The following is a 22,921-nucleotide window of genomic DNA, read 5'->3' on the forward strand; positions in this document are numbered from 1 at the left end:
GTTCTTTTTTTTAGTTTATCACATTTATCTTGCAGAAGCTGTTCAGAAGATTTGGTTTCTGCTGATCATAAAGCGCATTTTGAACCCTGAGACTCGTTTGCATTGCAGGACAGTGAACACTTTTGTCAAGAGAAATCTATCCTGCTGTGCTCTTTGCTTTTTTGATTACTTGTTTGCATTCATTTTTAAAGAAGTGAATGCTTAAGTGCAGTATCCAGCTACACCTCTGTCTGTTATCTCTGCAATCACAGTAATGCCCTCCCTCTCGAAGCAGCAAAATGCATCACTAAGAAAGACAGTCTTTTGCCCTTTCAGTTCTTTGTAAGTGTCTACACAAAAAGAGTGTGAGAGAAAGAAAGCGAGTCAGTGGATCAGAAAGAAGTTGAGGCTGGTGTATTATTTCACTCGTGACACTTCAAATGAATGCAGATGGAGGTTGGGTAAAATTACAACAAAGTGTGGGTGTCCCTTTTTTCTCAGGTCTGTGACTGATATGTGGATAAGATGTATAACAATGAGCCTGCTGGTCCTGACATTCTCTTTCTTTCTAAAAAAAATGGTCTTTGTCAATCAAATGCGTGCTGGTCAGAGCCATGGCACAGTGGTAGTGCACATGCTCAGGGTTATAGTGCTCCTGTGGGGATGCAGCTCTGGAAGATGCTATCTAAAAAAAATAAAAAATAGAACCATTTTCAATGTTATCTTGTGCTTCCATGTTCCAAAAGTGTGATCAGGTAGCAACCTGCCATGCGCATCCTTAAAGGAGAAGTCCACTTCCAAAACAAAGATTCACATATAATGTACTCACCCACTTGTCATCCAAGATGTTCATGTCTTTCTTTCTTCAGTCAGAAAGAAATTATATTTTTTTGAGGAAAACGTTTCTGCATTTTTCTCCATATAATGGACTGCTATGGTGCCCCGATTTTGAACTTCCAAAATGCAGTTTAAATGCGGCTTCAAACGATCCCAAATACGGTTGTAAACGATCCCAGCCGAGAGTCTTATCTAGCAAAGCGATCAGTTATTTTCATTAAAAAAAAAAAACAATTTAAATACTTTTTAATGTCAAACCTTCATCTTGCTTTTCTCTCCCTGAACTCTGTGTATTCTGACTCAAGACAGTTAGGGTATGTCGAAAAAGTCCAATCGTATTTTCTCCGTCAACTTCAGAAATCAGTTCAAAATCATCCTACATCACTGCAGAAGTACCGACCCAGTTTTTGCAAAGTGAACAAAGAAGATCAAACAGCGATATAGACGATTTTGAAGTTGAAGGAGAACATGAGATGGGAGTTTTTCGACAAACCCTAACTGTCATGAAGCGGAAAAAACAGGCCAGGCAGAGCAAGACAAGACAAGCGTTTGGCATTAAAAAGTATATAAATTGTATTATTTTTTGAATGTAAATGTTACACTAGATAAGACCCTTCTTTCTCGCCTGGCATCCTTTACAACCGTATTTGGGATGGTTTATGGGTTAAAGCTGTATTTAAACTGCATTTTGGAAGTTCAAAATCGGGCACCATATCAGTCCATTATATGGAGAAAAATGCTGAAATGTTTTAGTGAACAATTCATTTCAGTGTATACATTTTTAAACCAAGCAAAAATGCAAAAAAGTGACCAGAACATATCAAAAAGTATATAAAAGGTTTGTATAAAAAAGGTAAAACTTAAACATGGTAATGTGTAGATTCTGACTTTTAACTTTTTCTAAATACAATTTTAATGTTATGATAGCGATACTTTTTGGAAATTGCATTCATAGTGCACTCATCTCAGAACGGTCTGTGTTTACGAATCATCTGCACACTTCTTTGTTCACTCTCAAGGGGATGCTGGTAAAAAGATGGAGATGGGTGTGACTGGGTTCCCATGATTCCATTTATTCTAGCTGGTATATAGAAGAGCCTCAGGCATCTACTGCATTCATGAATTGCTGCTCGGTAGACAGCCTCTGATTCTTATTGATGTCATGAAAGAAGCGTGAGAGCATCAGCCGTCCATTAATGTCTCTTTAACACAGCCTGTGAACATGAGTGAATGCGTCAGACAAGTAATACCATTGATCTGCTCTCATACACTTGAGGTCCAGCAACAACCCAACAACCACCCTACTCAGGCATCTGACTTTGTACCTCATGAGAAATAATTGTATGTCATTACTATTTTTAAGTATTTTGTATTTTATTTATTTCATCGTTTAGAAACTAAATCTGTATTTTTTTCAGGGTGGACCCAAATTATCCAGAAACCACCACATAGAAACACACCTAAATCCCTTAGAACCCACAACACTGTGATGATGACTTTTGCATGAGCAAGCACTGCACTGTTCTTCAAATGTAAAAATGCACTATCAGGTTATTGTGTTTTAAAGTCTGGGTGTCTAAATGTGCACTTAAAGAAATTTGATAGGCCAGTCTCATGCACTGCATCGGGTGCTAATGTGACTTCCTGTATAATGATATGGGAAACCAATATATAAGACCATTTTGTGTAATCTCAGATCTCTATTTGGTCATGTTTGATATTAGGGCTGCATCAGAATGACTTTGTGAAAACAGTTTTCTTTAATGGCATAAATCTGTTGATGTGAATTTGAATGTATAAATCATCTTTTAATTCTGGCTAATTTTTGTGTGAGTGTATGTGTACCTGGTATTTATCACGTTATGGGGACCAAATGTCCCCACAAGGAAAAGTAATACCAGTAAATTTTGACCTTGTGGTGACATTTTTTAGGTCCCCATGAGGAAACAAGTTTATAAATCATACAGAATATATATATTTTTTTTTTTTTCAGAAAGTGAAAGTGTGCACAGTCCCCTGTGACGGGTAGGTTTAGGTGTAGGGTAGGTGTAGGGTGATATAAAATACAGTTTGTACAGTATAAAAACCATTACGCCTATGGAATGTCCCCATAAAACATGGAAACACAACATGTGTGTGTGTGTGTATGTGGTGACTCTGGTCTTGTTTTTATATCCTGGTGAGGACCTAAACCTGAATACACACAGACTCATGAGGACTAAATTGAGGTCCCCATAGGGAAACAAGCTTATAAATCATATAGAATGAGTTTTTTTTTTTTTAAGGGGATAGAAAATACAGTGTGGACAGTATAAAAACCATTGCGCTTATCGAGAGTCCCCACAAGAATAATAAACCAGACGTGTATGTGTCTGTGTCACTATTGCAATTTTTTTTTCAGATAATTTGATAAAAAAATAAAAAAATTCAAGTCGTTATATGTAAAAAATATAATAATGTTTTTGAAATCAGTTTTAAAATTAGATCTAATTTTTAATTTTTTATAAGAATTTATTTTTAATTGATATAATATATATATATATATATATATATATATATACAGTAGTCAACATTTGAAGTGGATCAAAACCTTTCATCAAAGTTGTTCTTAAACCAAAACTATACCCGTTCTTGTCTTAGGACAACTTTAACTTTAACTTTTTTGATCCACATCAAATGTTGACTACTATATATATAATCTAGCAGAAAAAAATACCTTATTGTTAAGATCTAGTTGGTAGAGTAATGTGAAAACTTGATCAATTATTCACTTAATAAATGAAAACCATAGGAGTGACGTGAACCGCCAGATGGCGCTGTTGCCAAACGAAATAAATGTCTTCTTTCCTCCCATTTGCAGGCAGCTTTCACCTTGGATTCTCTCTGTGTAAATTAAAATATACATCATATGAGCATTCAAAACTTCCTCAGTCTTCACAAAAGCTGTGAGTGATACTGTAACGCGATAATGTAGCCGAGGTCTACATTAATGACAATTGTTGACTGTGTTGATAATTACTTTTTAAGGTACACACTTGCTTCTTATATGAATATATAGATAGACATATGAAGAGTTCAGATGCAAAACCAGCTAAAAGCCATCTCGGTCAAAAATGAGATAATGATACTAAGTGAATGCTCCTGATACATATTATACGTCCATCAAATACTTTTACTTCAAACTCACTAAATTCCAGCTTCAGCCCAATCAGAAGTACCAGTACTTCCATAGAAACCTATACAAAGTAGCCAGAAAGAAATGCTAATTGTAAAGAAATACGTCAGATGGATTTAGAGGCTTTTGCATCTGAACTCTTCATATATTATCTTTATTTTATAATCGGTGTTGTTATTACTTTCTTCTAAGTTGTCTCGGTGTGATTTTGTGTAAATTATGAACCTGCCATCTGTGCAGGTGTTCCAAGGTATAGACTGTATATCATTTGTGGTTATTACTGTGAACCTTAAATCTAACAAGTTAACATTATGCCCTATAGCAGAGGTTCACAGCTTCATCCAAGCTCACATCAAAGTCTAAGTAAATATAGAGATGTGGTCATATCACTCCATCTTCCCATAATCAGTATATATAATCTCCCACCACACAAAAGCCATATCAGTGTATAACTATATCATGTTAATCTTATAATTTAGATTTTTACCTATCATAAGTACTTGTATTTGATAATAAAATGTGTTTTGTTAAACTATAGTTAATTTGTTTTACCTGTTCAAATCTCTTTAATAACTAGTCGGGTAAATGTAAAATGTAAATGTAGTTGCAGTTGCAATTCTCAACATTGTCATCAAAAAACTTGAATTTAACTTAATAGTTCAAAACATGTTCAATCTAAACCTGTTCAGTCAAATCCACTCGAGGGATTTCCAAACTGGGGTCAGCGGAAAATTTCAGGAAGTTTACAATATTTATTGTAAAACATATTGATTTGAAATATTAAAAGGATAGTTCACCCAAAAATGAGAGAGTGGCATTCAAGCGGATGATGTAGGATGTAGGCGTAGTGTAAGCTCTGATGAGAATATACTAGTCTCATAAGATCCAAGTTTTGTTTACAGCAAAGGAAAACAAGTCCCCTCTTGACTTTTTCCTCTGACCTTTTTTTTTGTTAACAAATCCTCATTTTACACTTTACACACTATTCCTGACTGGTGTTTTGTTTAGTTCTCTCCTCTGTGCTTCTGCGTATTCGCCAGCATATCACTGTATTCGCCTACATACTACATCATCCGCTGGAACGCTGTTGTAAAGTTGTAAATATGGATATTCTTCTTATACAAATGTATTACTTTGTTCCAGAAGGCCTGGAGCCATGTGGAGACTTTTTATTATGGATGGATGCACTTTATTGGACTTCAAAATCTCAACACCCCATTCACTGCCATTATAAAGCTTGAAAGAGTCAGGACATTTTTTTATATCACTCCAACTGTGTTCATCTGAGAGAAGAAAGTCATATACACCTAGAATGGCTTAAAGGGTGAGTAAATCATGGGGTAAGTTTCATTTCTGGGGGAACTATCCCTTTAAAAATTATTTGTGATTATTAATAACATTTCCAGAAAATTATTTTAATAATTTGGCTTTAGAATTATACAATTTTTTTTTTTATTTATTAATTCTTTCTTTCTGTAAAACATACCTGACAAAAACGTACCTGTGGGAACTTTTTCGCAAGACACGAAATACATACCAATAAGTACATTTCACTGCAGGTAAAACAGCAAGAAGTTGTAATCATTTTCATACACAGTTATGATTACAGCTCCATATGTTTTGTTTTCCGGGCATAACATGGTTGCTTGATAGCTCAGCCGGCACTGAATTGGACTTTGGATGCGGAATCCTTGGGTATGAATCCTGTGAAAAACATGATTCACTAAATCGGCAATTGCGTTATTACTTATGTTTATATTATCGGGTAGGTTTAGGTGTAGTGCAGATAGTATGTTATTTTAAAATGTCACAGAGCATTAGAGTTATAGTGCCACTCAACGGACAAAACCAACATCACATAAAAACTATTTTAGCGTCACTCAGTGGACATTTCACATTGAATATGTCACAAAACGTACATGGTGGTGCTTATTTTGTGTCTTGTGAAAAAGTTCCCACAGGTATGTTTTCGTCATGAAATCAGGTTGTTTTTTCCCCACACAGTGCACATTAATTTTACAATATATTAACTGCCTAATAGCTTAGGAAGTCAGTTCTAAAGAGAATAATTATATTTGGGGGTCCTTCCTTGGCAACAAAAAGTTTGCAAAGCCCTGCCATGTAAGTGGGATTTACATAAGGCACCTCAAATAACCTTCACCAGCAGCCTTCCATCTATTCTCCATGTGTAAGCATTGTTGTGATTGACACGTGTTTGTTAATGATTATTCCATGTTTCCATTGCTGTACCTTGGTGAGCTAATAATAATAATTCTCGGAACGTGCCACAGTAGCCTATATAGGCCTGTTTGCTCCCTTAAGCTAATCCCTCCTGAAAAAGAGTTCCGCTCTACAGCAAACTGCGCGCCTGCCTCCCTCCCTCCTTCTCTCTTGCAACAGGACTGACATGAGGGAACACATCCCATTAGCCGCCTACGCTCGCTCTTCTCCTCATGGATAAACCAGCTGCACACCACCTTCAGTGCACCCCCAAACAATGGCACTCAGAAGGCACATTCTTCTCTATTCATATGTTCTGTAGCCTCCTAACACCGGCCGTACGTTTTTCCATTCTCCGCATAATCATTATTCAATATTGCCGGGCTTCCTCCGGACTGCACGGGCAAAGCCTAAACAAGTCCTGTCATATGACGGCTTAAGTCCCGCTTATCATACACTTTCCCTCAGACTGTCATGGTTGGAGGAACTGAGACTAAAGCCAAACACCATTTCCAGTAAAGCCAATAGATCCCGGAGAGAGTAGGAGGACGTTATAATTGAGCTAAGGCTGAGCAGAAATATGATCTCCGCTGTAACACTATCTTCCTAAAGTACAATGCGGCGATATAAGAGATTGTTGTCATCAGAGGAGGCAATTAAACATAAAGAGAAGAAAAGAAATAGGTGAATTGAACTACGGTATACAGTATATACCACTTCAATGTCAGTCGGCGGAATCGGTGGAATCAAAGCTCCCCTGGGAGGAAGCCGACTCCACTTCAAATGCCGGTTTCGGCTGGTACAGTATATGGGCCTGGCATTAGGTCCCTCTTAAAGGAGTAGTTCATTTAAAAATAAACATGGCGCAAACCTGTATGAAATTCTTTCTTGTGCAAAACATAAAATCAGCTGTTTTTATTTCTTTGTTTTGATACGATGAAAGTCAATATGGTCCAAAACTGTCAAGCTCCAAAAAGGGCTTACATGGCAGTTTAAATATGTGACCTGGGACCACAAGTATATTTGTAACAATAGCCAACAAAACATTGTATAGGTCAAAATTGTTGATTTTTCTTTTGTGAGGATATTAAGTAAAGATCATGTTGCATAAAGATATTTTCCTACCATAAATATATCAAAACCTAATTTTTTATTAGTAATATGCACGACTAAGAACTTCATTTGGACAACTCTAAAGGCATTTTTCTCATATTTTTGATTTTTTTTTTTTTTTTTGGCACCCTCAGATTCCAGATTTTCAAATAGTTGTATCTCAGCCAAATATTCTCCTATCCTAACAATACATATTACATCAATTGAAAGCTTATTCAGCTTTCAGATCATGTATAAATCTCAGTTTCAAAAAATTGACCCTTATGACTAGTTTTGTGGTCCAGGGTCACATATTTGGGTTTGGTAAGCTTGATTGATTAATTGATTTAAATGTTTTTGAATATTGCTCACCAAGGCTGCATTTTTTTTCATTTCATCAAATCAGTTTTGGCGAATGCAAACAACATAAATATTGATAAGAAGCGCAACATCCAGCTAGGCAAAAAAAGTTTATTTTAACGTCCAATTCTCGCTATTAACAACCCATTAACTATGGCTTTTGCCTCAATAAACTCCTAATTTGCTGCTTATTAATAGCTAGTAAGGTAGTTGTTAAGTTTAGGTATTGGGTAGGATTAGGAATGTAGAATATGGCCATGCAGAACATGTGCTTTATGATTACTAATAAACAACCAATATGTTAACCCTTTGAGCGGTACGGTCCCACATATGGGATTCTATTTTCTGTGCCCCTGGGAGTACGGTCCCACATATGGGATTTAGAACGTTCGGTGACGTCACGCAACTGCCAAATTCAAACTGTGTTTTCGCGCGTTGGCTGGCGCTGAGCCTGAGAGAGACGCTTGCTGCACTTGTCATATAATCACAATTGAGCAGTGTTTTCAACGACTTAACGTTTATTTTAGGTTTCAGGAATTTAAATACACATAAGTACTAGTAAAACAATACATTTAGAGTTTGTAAAATACACAAGGATGTCTATGGAAGCAGCAATAACAATCCATTTAAGTATAATTTGCCGACGTGTTTGATTTATATCAGATACACATAATGTAAGTAATGATATAATTCACTCCAGTCCTTTTCCAGTTCACCAGCTACTTACTTGCATGTATTTCGGGAGAAACTTGTGAATTTACGTGCTGTAAATCCGGCTGACAGAACTCTCTGAACGGCAGCGCAAACCAACATGGCGGCGCCCATCTCACGTTATAGATCACGATCCAGATCATTTATAAAGGTTTTAAAATGGCAAAATACACTCACTTACAAGTATTCGTGAATCGGAATATCAGATAGTTGAAGACATGGTAAGCAAGTGTGTGAATATTTTGAATAAAAAAGGAAAAACGAAATAAAAACGATACATCTGTCATACAGCGCTATAGTGGCTGCGGTGTCAATCATGACGCGTTGCCATGGAAACAATAAAGTGAACGTTCTAAAATAACGGTCGCCTAAAAAAAACCTAACTCTGGGGGGTCAGATAGAATATTTTAAACTCACCAGTGATTAATAATAGACCAATTATATGCTTGTAAACATTCAGAATGTGGGCGCATCATGGTTGCAGAAAACCCAGGAGAGAATTACACAGATATGGTAAAAAATAGCTTGATTTAAATATCTTGATTATAGATTATATTGATTAGATGTAATTTTCAAAAATGTTCTCCGCGTATTACAAGAGCTTGTCACCCAGCAATAAGCACTGTTATTCAACAAAACTGACGTTAGATAGTGGGATAGTCTTACAGATCTGAAACAGGGATGAAGTTTTTTTTTTTTTGTGGTGGCAAAAAATGATGGTTTTCAAGTAGTGGTCTATTGATAGTACGTCCGTTTAAACGTCTGCGTTTATCGTCTTTGATGACAGTATTCTATAAAAGTTAATTGCATTCTGATTTTGACATCAAAAGGCACACATATTTTTTTTTTCTCGTTTTACATGGACTTGTACCCAGTTACCTCTACTTGTTTCCAGTGTTTTTCTGCAACCATTAAGCAGCTGCAAGTAACGTAACTGTGACGTCTACTCCAAATTGGTCTATAGGCATGCTAATAAGCAACTAGTTACGTGTTAAAATTGGTCTCTTTACTTAAGTGTTACCGAAAAACATGCTATCTACTTGAGGGAAGACATCTTTCTGTATTGTAAAGGTAATGTTAATTAAAAAAAAGTTGGCCTACACATTTTTTAAATTTTAATTTAGTGTAAATCTAGTGTATTTTTAAACTTACAAATTATTGTACAAAAATTGGTTAACCAGGACACCTTTTATGCACACATTTAACTGCAGAAATTACATACACTGTGGTGCAGTACAAATATTTTGAGACTGGCCCTTATTTCTGTCCTTTATTTTCCTTCCAAGGAAGTTGGCAACCCTAGCTGTGAGTTTTGTGTCAGTAGGCCGTAGCAACTGGTCAAATGTCCTTGTTATTGTGAAACACTACGTTCTTATGTGTTGTTATTTAAATCAAATTATCAGGATCCAAGCTTTTAAGCAGGCACACATGCTCCATAGAAACCAAAAACAGGAGTGTATTATGATTTAGGCCGATCCCTTCTTTACAAAGTCTTTTTTTCAGGATTACCAAAGCCGTGGCCTGATTGAGAGAAAAATGCTAACATGTATGGGCAGGCGGTCTGACCCCTCCGCTGATTTCTGGGCACACACAGGTGTGGTGATATACAGGAAACTATCCAACGCTGAACAAAAGACCCAAATGCAACCCCAAGGCACAAATGCATTGGCATTCAGGAGCACATTGTTGTCGTTCACCGTCCGTGGCTGACAAACCTGCAATGTAGCTTTCAAATAACTTAAGTGTTGCACTATTTACCCCCCGTGTTTATACAGAACGAATGCATAATTCTTAATTATTATTAATAAGTTGTTCCCTGGTGGTCTTAAACGGCAAACAATGCAACAATGAAAGGCACGTACAGGATATCAGCCGTTTTAAAGCACCGTACAATTACGATTATCACGATGGGAAACAATCAAACTTGTCGAGAGCTTTTAATACCCCGTTCTTTGTTGACGCTTCCTGCTGGTCACCCAGTCCCATTGCTGGGACACGTTTGCATAGAGCGCCACCCTTATCGGGGCCTATCTACCAAAGGCGGCCTGAGCCCAGCGAGTGACAGCAGGAGCACGTACAGTGGAGGGCAGATAAAGGCGGTGCTGTTTAAATAAAGAACGGCGGCAGTAAAGTGGGCTCGGAGGAAGGCCGCATTCTACCTCTAGTACAATGGAATCATTCTTCAGACCTGGGGACAGAATAATATTGCCCTTCTGAAGCGGGTGGCACAGGAAAAGAGGGAGCCTCGAGGGAGTTACCCAAAACTTTCTGGCTTTATTTACAGCCGTCCGGTCACTGACGTACCGCTGGCACCCATGGGAGCGCTGCAGAATCAAAAGCGCTGCACGACAAAACACCCTGGCTTCAGATAATGGGCCTTGACTCTGGAATTCATTTCTCAAGGCCTTGCAAGTGTGGCTGCCTCGACCGAGGAATTGTTGTGCTGCAACAGGAACTTTTGATGGATTTACGGCTATGTGACGTGTGTTAGCTTAATGATTGATTTAGAGTTTTATTGAGGAGCACAATGGCTAAGCTGAAGATGTCCTTGTAGGCTTGTGTGAATTCATTTTAACACAATAAATCTGGTTTTCAGGGGTGACGATGGCAGTTCTGGACTCTGACCAATGGATGGCGCTTATCCCTCAGAAAGTTACTTATCACTTCACTAGCTGAAAAGTAAGTAGCTGTGTGATAAATTTCTAACCATAGATGAGAATCAGCTTGGGGGGGCGTATACATTATACATATTAGTGTGTATGAGTGTGTGCCATATGTGATTAATAGTTTACTGTAAGACTGTGACTAATCAATTTACAATAAACGTTAATGCACAAACCTACAGAAAGAGATAAGCAGCAAATAGACAAGAATCTTTCCATGTAAATCCATGTTGTCATTTTGGTCAACATTCTGAACTGTATTTGTCATGATTTTTACCAGATCGTTACCACCCTTTCCTGTTCCAAAAAAGGCAAGTCTAAGTTCTAAGTCTCTCCGTTTTTTTGAATTATGGAGATTGTATTTTTTTTTTTTTTTTTTACCACCTCAGGTGTCTTGCTCTCTCCGAGCCAGAGGTGAAAATGAATGCTGGTAGTTCAGTGGGGGTGTGAAACTGTTTCCTCACACTGATAATGAATTCTGCCCCATAGTGATTAAAAGAGCTTCTGAATACCCAGATGATTTCTGCATGTGTTTTACACTCAGTTTCGATAATGAATGTGATGATCTAAGGCTGCCTTTCCAAGGCTTTTTCCCCCCCAAGAACAAGATTCATAATATTTGAGTACTGCTGTATCTGCTGTTCTACATTTCATTGTAGCCTCAGATGATTCTGGGCTCAGATTCAGCCTGTTTCGGACTATATTAAACCTTTAGGCAACATTTTACAATAAAGTTGCATTCATCAGTGTTACTTAATTATTAGGTATCAGTAAGTATGACCTAACAATGAACATCAACATTTAAATGGATAGTTCACCCAAAAATGATCAGTCATTAAATACTCACCCTCATGTTGTTCCAAAACCGTAAGCCCTTCGATCATCTTCAGAGGACAAATTAAGATATCCTGATGAAATCTGACAGCTTTCTGACCCTGCATAGACACAGAAGACTGACACAAAGAAGAAATTGTTGAAAAAGGTTGTTATTTTTGTTTTCTTTGCACACAAAAAGTATTCTTGTAGCTTCATAACATTACGTTGAACCAGTGATGTCACATGGACTATTTTAACAATGTCGACTACTAGTCGACTATTAGTCCTCCATTTATTAATAAACCATATAAACCATAATGATACCTTTAATTGCCTACATAGTCTAATAAGCACTAAAGTGCACGCAAAAAAGCCACAGCATGCCAGCAGATATAAAAATTATGAATGTGTCAGGGAAAAACAGCAAGGAGACGTTTTACGCATTAACGTTTTAATAACCTATTGATAAACTAGTGCTTTCTTTGTTTTCGGTGACTGACTCATTATTTTTTCAGTAGTGGATGCGCCTGTATGCATATTTCATATGGATTACATGAACTGAGAATGTTTGTCTTCTATTTAAATTGGTTCATTAAAAGTAGACATTTCACTCTCTATAGACATGGTTTTCATGTCTGTAATTGAGAGTTTCGAAGCACTCAAGTTCACAGAGACCAAAACGGCAGAAAGCGTATCCTGTTTGCTTTAATTATTTTACAAAAGCACAATGTTTAGTTGTTATTGCAAATGTACACAAATAAACATAGATTCTTTACAGATTCAAAAGATGTATTACTTTAATTGTATGACTAAAATGACAGAGAATTTTAAGTGAAAGTAACCGCACTGGCGCCTCCATCTGTCATGCACTGAGCGTGCTACTGTTCAGCTTCCACACTCCGCACAGACACTTCAATAGCGCACATTTTTCAAGGTTAACATTAGACCGAGCTGCCATGTAAAGTTGCTACTACATACAGTCATGTGAAAAAGTTAGGACACCCTATTGAATTTCATAGTTTTCTGTATCAGGACATAATAAAAAATTATCTGGTCCTTGGCAGGTCTTAAAATTTGAAAAATAAATCCTCAGATCAACATCATCACATGACATATCACACAGTGTCATTATTTATTTAACAAAAATACAGCCAATAGGGAAAGGCCATGTGTGACAAAGTTAGGACACACTATGAGTCAGTTGCCTGCAGAACCACTTTAAGCAGCAATAACTTGAAGCATTCATTTTCTGTGTGACTTTATCAGTCTCTCACACCGTTCCGGAGGAATTTGGACCACTCTACTTTTCAGCGTTGCGCCAGTTTATTGAGGTTTGTGGCCATTTGCTTATGCACAGCTCTCACCACAGCATTTGAGTCAGAATGAGCTTTGGACATGGACTGGGCTATTGCTACACCTTGATTCTTTTCTTTTCAGCCATTCTGTTGTAGATTTGCTGGTGTGCTTGGGATCATTGTCCTGCTGCATGACCCAATTTTGGCCCAACTTTAGATGTCGGACAGATGCCCTCGCATTTGACTCTAGAATACTTTGACATATAGAGGAGTTCATGGCCAACTCAATGACTGTGAGGTGCCCAGGTCCTGTGGCTACAAAACAAGCCCAAAATGATCAGCCCTCCTCCAGCATGTTTGTCTTTTGGTATGAGGTGTTTGTGTTGACATGCTCTTTAGGTTTTCACCAAACTTGGCGCTGTGCATTATGGCCAAACATCTCCACATCGGTCTCGTCTGTTCAAAGGATATTATTCTAGAAGACTTGTGTTTTGTTCAGATGCAACTTTGCAGACCTAAACTGTGCAGCAATGTTTTAGATAGAAGATGCTTTCTTCTGCCAAGCCTTCCAAACATGCCATTTTGTCCCATATTTTTCTAATGGTATTGTCATGAACTTTATCATTTAACATGTTAACTGAGGCCTGTAGAGTCTGAGGTGTAGTTCTTGGGTTGTCTGCCATTTTCTCTGAACTTTACATGGTCTGATCTTGGGGTGAATTTTCTGGGACGTCCACTTCTGGAAGGAGAGGTGTCTGTTTTAAATGTCTTCCACTTGTGAATAAACTTCAAATTGTTTGGAAATGGCCGTATTACTCTTCTCAGATTGATGGCAGCAACAATTGCTTCTCTAAGATGATTGCTGATGTCTTACCTTCTTGGCATTGTGTTAACACACACCTGAAGGCTCCAGACCAGCAAACTGTCAAAGCTTATGCTTTTATAGAGGCGCTCAGACTTGCTGATGATCAGTTAATCAAAAGTATTTGATTAGCAGTGCTTGACTGTTATTTACCCTCTTAATTCCAATGTTAACAGTAAGGGCGTCCTAACTTTGTCACACATGGCTTTTCCATTTTGGATTTATTTTGGTTCAGTAAATAATGACAGGGTGTAATTTGTCATGTGTTGTTGTTCATCTGAGGTTTTATTTTCAAAATTTTAAGACCAGCCAAGGACCAGTTTTTTTTAATGACGTCCTGATACATGAAACCATGGAATTCAATCGGGTGTCCTAACTTTTTCACATGACTGTATAGCTTTCAGATGAAAAGCCATATTTGAGGTAGATGAATGATAGGTGAGCGTTTGGATGTCCTGCCCGATGTATACTGTGTTACCACATTTAGTCAACTATTAGGGGGCAGCCCTAGTCCTTACTACCTTTCTGGGCCTTGAAAATTTCAGTTGCATTACTGTCTATGCAGGGTCAAAAATCTCTTGGATTTCATAAAAAATATCTTAATTTGTGTTCTGAGGCTGAACGAAGGTCTTATGAGTTTGGAACGTGAAAGTGAGTAATTAATGACAGAATTTTTATGTCTTTAACTATAATTGTTCATTGATAAACCATATTGCTGTAAGGCTAGACCACAGCAGATGTAGCAATAAAGCATGTTAGCTATATAATCTTTGGAAGAGGCAGACTATTCCTGGTAGTAACCAGGCTCTAGTTTTGTTCAGGGACTGTTAATCACCTCTTGTACGTTTTTTTTTTAGCCAAGCTTCCTTGACGCAACATCATGTGCAGTTGATGTAGCTTCAGTCCCTCTCCATGCATCCATTTCTGCAGTTACTACAGCGCAGCATGCCATTAACATACCACTGCCATGACAAAGCACTAATTATTATTCTTAGACTACAGTTAATGAACCCAGCTGCAACCCACTATAGCGCCTAACCCACCTATCACCACCAAATAACTTCATCCAGCACCGATCTTTCCACATAATGGTCTGTGGAATTAGAGACAGAACTGCGTTTGCACAGTTGGTTTAATGTGTTACACTGTGTTTCTCTCCGGTCACCTTTTCCACTACAGCCCCTCGCCGCCACTGCCGCCGCCCTCCGTAACCCCTTTACTCCATATACAGGCTGCACCTTCTGTGGAGCGTCTCAGGTTTTTGAGATCAGGTTACGTGTCATTAACAGTGTCTCTGTGGGCCAATTCAAGCAAGTAATTAGCAAGGGAACGTGCATTCCCATGGTGATGAGGCACAAGCCATCTCGCAAACACACTCGGCCCGGAGCCCTGCATCTGAGGCTGATCTTGAGTGTGTGTAAGCCTCAAATAAAAACAATAGGAATTGAATTTCGAAGCATTTAAAATAGTCCCCCCTACAGGAGAGGGGGTGCTCAGCTGTTCCCTAGTAAATTGAGAGAGAGAGAGAGAGAGAGAGAGAGATCAAGGTTCAGTTGGCTTGTCAGGCCTGTGGCCCTGTAATCCCCAAAGACGACTGCCACTTTTGTCCACTTCTATAAATACTTCCTCAGGCACCCCTTTATCACTTTACCATCACTTTTCTCAACACATCAGAATCACAAACTGCCTCCTTCACCATCTCTTTTCTGTTTGCGTCTCTTGGTTTGTTCATCCGAGTATGCCGGTCATGTTTTTGCGCAAAATGAAGAGTAGGACGCGGGAATTCTGTCTGGGTAACACATCCAGGGCCGAGAACAATAATAGCCCTGCCTGAAAATACAAGAGGCAAAATAACAGCAGTGGTTTCCATTACAAAGGCCATGGATGGAAGAGAGGCCTGCTGCTTTGAAGGACTATTCAGGAGAGGCGAGTTCCACACAGATCGGGTTGCCTTAATTTAGGCCCTACCTGGAAAGGGAGGAGGGTCGAAGTCTCGTTTGATGTGACAGGCAATGGCCATTCTTGTCCCACCCAAAGCCACACATCACACCTGCCCGCATGGCATCACGTAGGACCACTTTATTTTCCAGCCCAGCTTTCTGACTTGTGATGGTCACGGTGCATTCATTACATTGCTGTAGTGGAACTCAGCATCACTTAACTTTTTCTATTTTGAGTAATATTCTAAAAATATTAAAAAATAGAATATGAAAAAATAGAATTGTGAGATACAAAGACGGAATTGTGAGAAGAAAAACAATTGCAATATAAACTAAAATTGTGAGAAAAACGTCAGAATTGCGAGATACAAACTGGAACTGTGAGAAAAAAGTCAGATTTGGAAGATACGACCTGGAATTGTGAGAAAAAAGTCAGAATTGCAAGATAAAAACAAGGAATTGTGAGAAAAAAATAGTCAGAATTGCAAGATACAAACACTGAACTGTGAGGGGAAAAAAGTCAGAACTGAGAGATACAAACTCGGAATTGTGAGAAAAAAGTCAGAATTGCCAGATACAAGCATGGAATTTTGAGGGAAAAAAAGTCAGAATTGCGAGATATAAACTCGAATTGTGAGAAAAAAAGTCAGAATTGTGAAATACAAACTCGGAATTGCAAGAAAAAAGTCAGAATTGCGAGATACAAACTCGGAATTGTGAGAAAACTAGTCAGAACTGAGAGATAAAAACAAGGAATTGTGAGAAAAAAGTGAGAATTGCGAGATAAAAACAAGAAATTGTGAGGAAAAAAAAGTCAGAATTGTGAGATGCAAACTCTGAATTGTGACGAAAAAATAGTCAGAATTGTGAGATACAAACACTGAACTGTGAGGAAAAATTAGAATTGTAAAATATAAACACAGAACTGTAAAAAAAAAGAAAGAAAAAAAAGTCACAATAAAAGTTCCGATACAAAATCGGAATTGTAAAAAAAATTGTCAGAACTGAGAGATACAAACTCGGAATTTCAAGAAAAAAAGTTGGAATTGTGAGAAAAAAGTGAGAATTGCGAGATAAAAACAAGGAATTGTGAGGAAAAAAAGTCAGAATTGCGAGATGCAAACTCTGAATTGTGACGAAAAAATAGTCAGAATTGCGAGATACAAACACTGAACTGTGAGGAAAAATTAGAATTGTAAAATATAAACACAGAACTGTAAAAAAAAAAAAAAAGAAAAAAAAAAGTCACAATAAAAGTTCCGATACAAAATCGGAAATGTAAAAAAAATTGTCAGAACTGAGAGATACAAACTCGGAATTTCAAGAAAAAAAGTTGGAATTGTGAGAAAAAAGTCAGAATTGCAACATACAAACATGGAATTGTGAGAAAAAAGTAAAAATTGCAAGATACAAACTCAAAAAAATACTCTGAATTGTGAGATACAAACACGTATTTTGTGAGAAATTGTGAGAAAAAGTCATTTTTATTCAGTGGCAGAAACAGGCTTCCATAATATACAAATTACATTTTCAGAATCATTAAACTGGTATCAAAGTTCTTTAAAACCCTTTGAAACCAATATCAATACTAAGAATACATTTCTGAAAACTTTCCATGTATTTTGAAAAGATCCTATTATTGGACACTCTTATATGTCATTGACCCATATGCAACTGACCTTGGAGACCACAATCTATACGGGATGTCGTGTCTGGCCCGACACCCTGTGAATGCTAACAGAAGGGTAGCAGGCACCTCAGTTAAGTGCATTCCCAGAAGTCTGACCTTTGTCATCTCCGGCAACAACAAATCCCAGCTTGACCTTTGCTGATAAAGTGACTGTGCCTAGACTACAAGAGGAGACAGAGAGAAAGCTAGAAATATGAAAAGGAGTGTGTGAGGCTCCTTGACCCTGTATTCCATGGAGCCAACAGTGGCCTGGCTTGTGTTGCAGCACCAAAGAGTGTAATTCAGAGTGAAGGGACGGTCCAAACCACAGCGACGCCCTGAGGTGCACGCAGGGGTGCGGGATTAGCACTCTGTTGGGGCTCCCGAGCCAAAAAGATGGTCTGATAAGATACAGGGGGTCTTGCAAGGGGCCTCACGTTGAATAAAAGGAAGACGGGGCTATCCAGTATCCGTTTTCCATTCAGCTTTAAGAGATAGACTGTGTAATGAGCCATGTCTCATCTTGAGTTATCTTGTGTTCTTAGACTTTCACTACTTCAGCTACTTATTTGGATACAGTGCACAGTTCACAACAAGGGCAGTTCACACGAAAGCTCTGCCGCAGAACACAGGGCTATATTTACAATGGCTCATATAAATAGCTTCCAAATCCTGTGGATGTTTAATCTCTTTTGATATAAAGCATTTTACTTTGTGCTAGAAATAGAACTTGGAGAATAAGACATAAATCAAGTGTAATCTGATTCCTGATTTAAAGGATTAGTTCACTTCCAAAATAAAAATTTACTGATAATTTACTCACCCCCATCTCATCCAAGATGTTCATGTCTTTCTTTCTTTTAAGGTTTTAAGGAAATTAAGGTTTTTGAGGAAAACATTCCAGGATTTTTCTTCATATAGTGGACTTCAATGGGGATTGCACTAGCTATGCGATGTGCGTCTGCAACTTCACGCATTGCATCATCCGTAATCATGTTGGAAAGGTCATGCGCGGTTAGTTCTTCATCTGTGTACCCCAGTTTAAAAAGGTAGGGTAGGGCGAAAAACAAATTTTCTCAAAAACTTCAAAATCATCCAACATCATTGTTTTACCTTTTTTTTGGAAAGGGCTATTAACTTTCCACCTACATCTCCCATGACCTTTCCAACATGACTATGTGCGTGAAGTCGAGCTAGTGTAAGACGAGCATTTGTGGTTAAAAAGTATACACATTTTTAATAATGACCTTCATTTCTTTTTGACTGAAGAAAGAAAGACACATCTTGGATGACATGGGGGTGAGTAAATTAGCAGGAATGTTTTATTCTGGAAGTGAACTAATCCTTTAATGACTCTTATGAGTCAGATCTCAAGAGATAGTTCAAAACCACAAGTTACCGGTTTGAATCAATGTGACAAATCCTTCACTGAATTGAATCCATCAGAGCAGTTGCTAAATCAACATCCAATTCACCTACTGAACTGCATGTCATTATTATTTTTAGTGCTGTCTATCAAAAAGAACAAATATCAGAGTTTTTTGTTATCAATATGCATGCGTACATATGAATACACATATTCAAAGGTCCCTTCAACTTTCTGTGAACCACTACTTCAGTTCTGAAAGCCACGACTGTGAAACTCCAGTACTGCTTATCATAAACTGCAGCCTTGTTCAATCGGCTCATATCAATTGGCCGGGTGGAGAAAAAAGGGCTGCGTTTCCATTCCAGTCGCACATTGTTTTGTCTGGCAATGTTTATTTAGATGTAAATCAGCCAGCAAAAGTGTTACATCCTGCCAGTGTATGGAGGGTGGGACTGCTGGCCCTCCAAGGAGGAAACTGGCTTGAAGAGATTGGGACCCTCGGAATGTCCGAGACGGAGTGCCATATTGCAGCTGAGGTGACATCACTCTTTCTCTCTGAGTTTAGCATCAAAGTCAGGGCATCCTGGGTGTTGCACGGTTTCAGCTCCTCTCAACACCTCCTGGCCCGGGCCAGTATGGTGCTTTTGTGATTGCGCTGATTATTGTATTTTTGTAAGCAACCACAATCACTGTACCACACAGTACTGCGTCTAAAGATGTTTGGAAAGGTGCACACCCCAGGGTCCATAAGGAACATGCTGAATTTCCTTGCCGCCTTATCAACTGACTTCCACCCAGCCTTCATCAAAAGATCTAATTTAGATCAAATTAGAACTTGTTTTTTTCCAGTCAAACTCAGAAGATTGGAAGGGCGGGAAAGAGGAATCGAGGGGCGGAAACTGTTCGTGTGGGAGAGTTCTGAGAACTATGATTAGAGGTATGAGAAATATGATTGAAAGAACAGGGTGTGGAGTATATTGTGGATTGAACTGCCATCACATTAATCACTGTGGCTGTACAGAAAAACCCATGACCACATGAGAAATGAAACACTTGGGTCTTTGTTCTTGGTGTCTTTGTTTATAATATTTGTTTGATTTCTTACAGGAGAAGACAAAAGGCTTAAAGATATTGCTATTCCCAGGAAAGTGGAAAATAACGTACATAATTCTCGAACTGCAAGCTGATTTTACGTTCTTTATGTCTGTAACCTTGACCTGACAGTTATATAGGCCCCTGGGTGATTTCCTCAGTGTAATTAGCAATTTGCTCCACTTCTGCTGTTGCTGAAATCATGTCAAGCCATCAGTAGACATATTATCCACCTGTTTATGACAAACCAACTAGATGATGTCATTTCTATATGTGAGAGCTGTGATCACAAACATCTAAAGCAGACACAGAAAGACTGTCACCCTACATATAGAGGTGACAGTTTTGCACTTTGTGCGCATGTAAAAAAAGATGGTGACAAACAAGCATCCTCCTCTCTCATCTCATCACTGCTTTTATATTACTATTGACTCGTAAAAAATTTTACATTTTGAGCCTACTTTCAGTGGTTCCTCAGAGAGTCGGACAACAGTGTGTTTTGATGCTTTAGTGCTGGGACCCCCAAATACGTCACCTTAAGACTGAACCATTGAAGAACATGAAAGTAAAGATATTTAAAGGAAGAGAGGATAAACTTCTTCATCTGGTTTTGATGAGATGTTAGCAGAGGTATAAGGTCAGATAAGAAACCTGCACCCATCATGATACGCACAGATTACCTCTGTCATTTTTAAGACATCCATGTCAAATGCAGTATTCTGTTTCCTCAAACCTTATTGAAACCACATGCTTAGATGTTCCCTCGTAGGTTACTGATGTTTTAAGGCCATCAGATAAGCAGAAAGATTTACTGCTATTTTTAGTGTTTTTGTCTAGAATGGAATACTGCTGCTTATAAAGGTATAAAAGAACTTTTCAGATAGTGTGCTACATTGTTGTCACATGACCTCATTAGCTCGCAAAAATTCATATCCTCCTGACTACCAGGGAAAAAATTTTGGTGAATATAGTATGTTTCAAAGTCATTAAATTGTTTAGTGCATAAGAAAAAAATGGAAAAATAACATTTTTGAAAAATATTTTATTCATATGTTATGTCCTCTGTAGAGGACACCAGGACTTTAAAAAGTCCTGTTTTTTTTTTAAAGACATGAAAAGGCAAAAACTGTGGGATTTTTGTTTTATTCACAAATCAATTTTTTATTTTTTACACATAGATAAAGATGATTCCTAACTATGTGATATAACAGAATGGTTTGATATATGCAAAATGTGTAAAATGCCCATTATATTCAATGTATCTATAAAGTGTATCTAATGTGTTTTTGGGGCAAGATATAATAAAAAAATAAGTGCAATAATGGGAGTAATAATTGGCAAGATTTTCACAATATCTAATATTTCATAAGATTATTGATATATAATTTCTTTTACCTATATTCACTTGTTGTGTCTCCCAAAATGTATAATAAACATGCTTTAAGTCCTGGTGTCCTCTACAGCGGACATATGTGATCCTGGACCACAAAACCAGTCATAAGTCGCACGGGTATATTTGTAGCAATAGCCAACAATATATTGTATGGGTCAAAATGATCGATTTTTCTTTTATGCCAAAAATTGGAAAATGTTCTATGAAGATATTTTGTAAATTTCCTACCATGAATATATTAAAACTTAATTTTTAATTTGTAATATGCATTGCTAAGAACTTTATTTGGACAACTTTAAAGACGATTTTCTAAATATTTTACAAACCATACATCAATGGAAAGCTTATTTATTCATCTTTCAGATGATGTATAAATCTCAATTTCAAAAAATTGACCCTTATAACTGGTTTTGTGGTCCAGGGTCACATATATAAAAAATTGATGTCCTGTTTCATAACAGAAAGTCATATTTTGATTTAAAACCTCATAACATTATCCTGAGATGTTGATTCATGACAAACAACTTGAAAATTAGTCAGATTTTAATGATTAAATATTATCATTTATAAACATTTCCATAAGGGTGTTACATTTAAGCACTAAATTAATGTCAGCCTTTTTTAAAGACCAAGGAGAGGGAATGATCATGAAATGATCACGAAACTTTCAAACATTTGGTATCTCTGAAAAGCCCTGAATGTGCTCTTTACAGGACAGTCAGATTTAAAACTGTCATGTAAGGTCTGAAAAAATAAGGACAAAACTGTTTAGCTGGTAGTCAGGAGGACGTATGTGACCCTGGACCACAAAACCAGTCATAAGGGTCAGTTTTTTGAAATTGAGATTTATACATCATCTGAAAGCTGAAATATGTAAGCTTTCCATTGATGTATGGTTTGTTAGGATAGGACAATATATGGCTGAGATACAACTATTTGAAAATCTGGAATCTGAGGGTGCAAAAAAAAAAAAAATCAAAATATTGAGAAAATCACCTTTAAAGTTGTCCTCATGAAGTTCTTAGCTATGCATATTAGTGATCAAAAATAAAGTCTTTTATATACTATTTTACTTAATATCCTAATAATTTTTGGCATAAAAGAAAAATCAATAATTTTGACCCATACAATGTATTTTTGGCTATTGCTACAAATCTACCTGTGCTACCTATGACTGGTTTTATGGTCCAGGGTCACATTTAAACGTTATTAATACAAAATAATTTTCTTATTTCAAAGTTATGACTCAATAATGTGTGAAAAAGAAAAACTATAGTTTGGCAGACGAACAAAATAAGTGGGTCAAGAACATTTTTCCACAATTATACTACTACTAAAGCCTAACATATTAATTTCCCAAAAGCTAATATGATATTGAATACCTTCTTTGTCCTGTCACGAAAGTAAGGGGTCAAATGAATCATTCAGGCATTTGGGCATTGTAGGTT

General features: G+C 37.4%; 1 protein-coding gene across 1 annotated transcript in view; it reads left to right on the top strand.

Moving 5' to 3' along the window:
- Positions 1-13,168: 13,168 nt before the first annotated feature.
- The window catches only part of nudt14 (nudix (nucleoside diphosphate linked moiety X)-type motif 14), a 50,777-nt gene continuing 41,024 nt past the window's right edge, over positions 13,169-22,921 (top strand). The window contains exon 1 of the mRNA XM_051138061.1: positions 13,169-13,184. The gene's annotated coding sequence lies outside the window, so the exon portion shown is untranslated. The remainder of the gene's footprint in view (positions 13,185-22,921) is intronic.

Source organism: Labeo rohita, chromosome 20 (assembly GCF_022985175.1).
Source record: "Labeo rohita strain BAU-BD-2019 chromosome 20, IGBB_LRoh.1.0, whole genome shotgun sequence".
Classification (NCBI taxonomy): domain Eukaryota; kingdom Metazoa; phylum Chordata; class Actinopteri; order Cypriniformes; family Cyprinidae; genus Labeo; species Labeo rohita.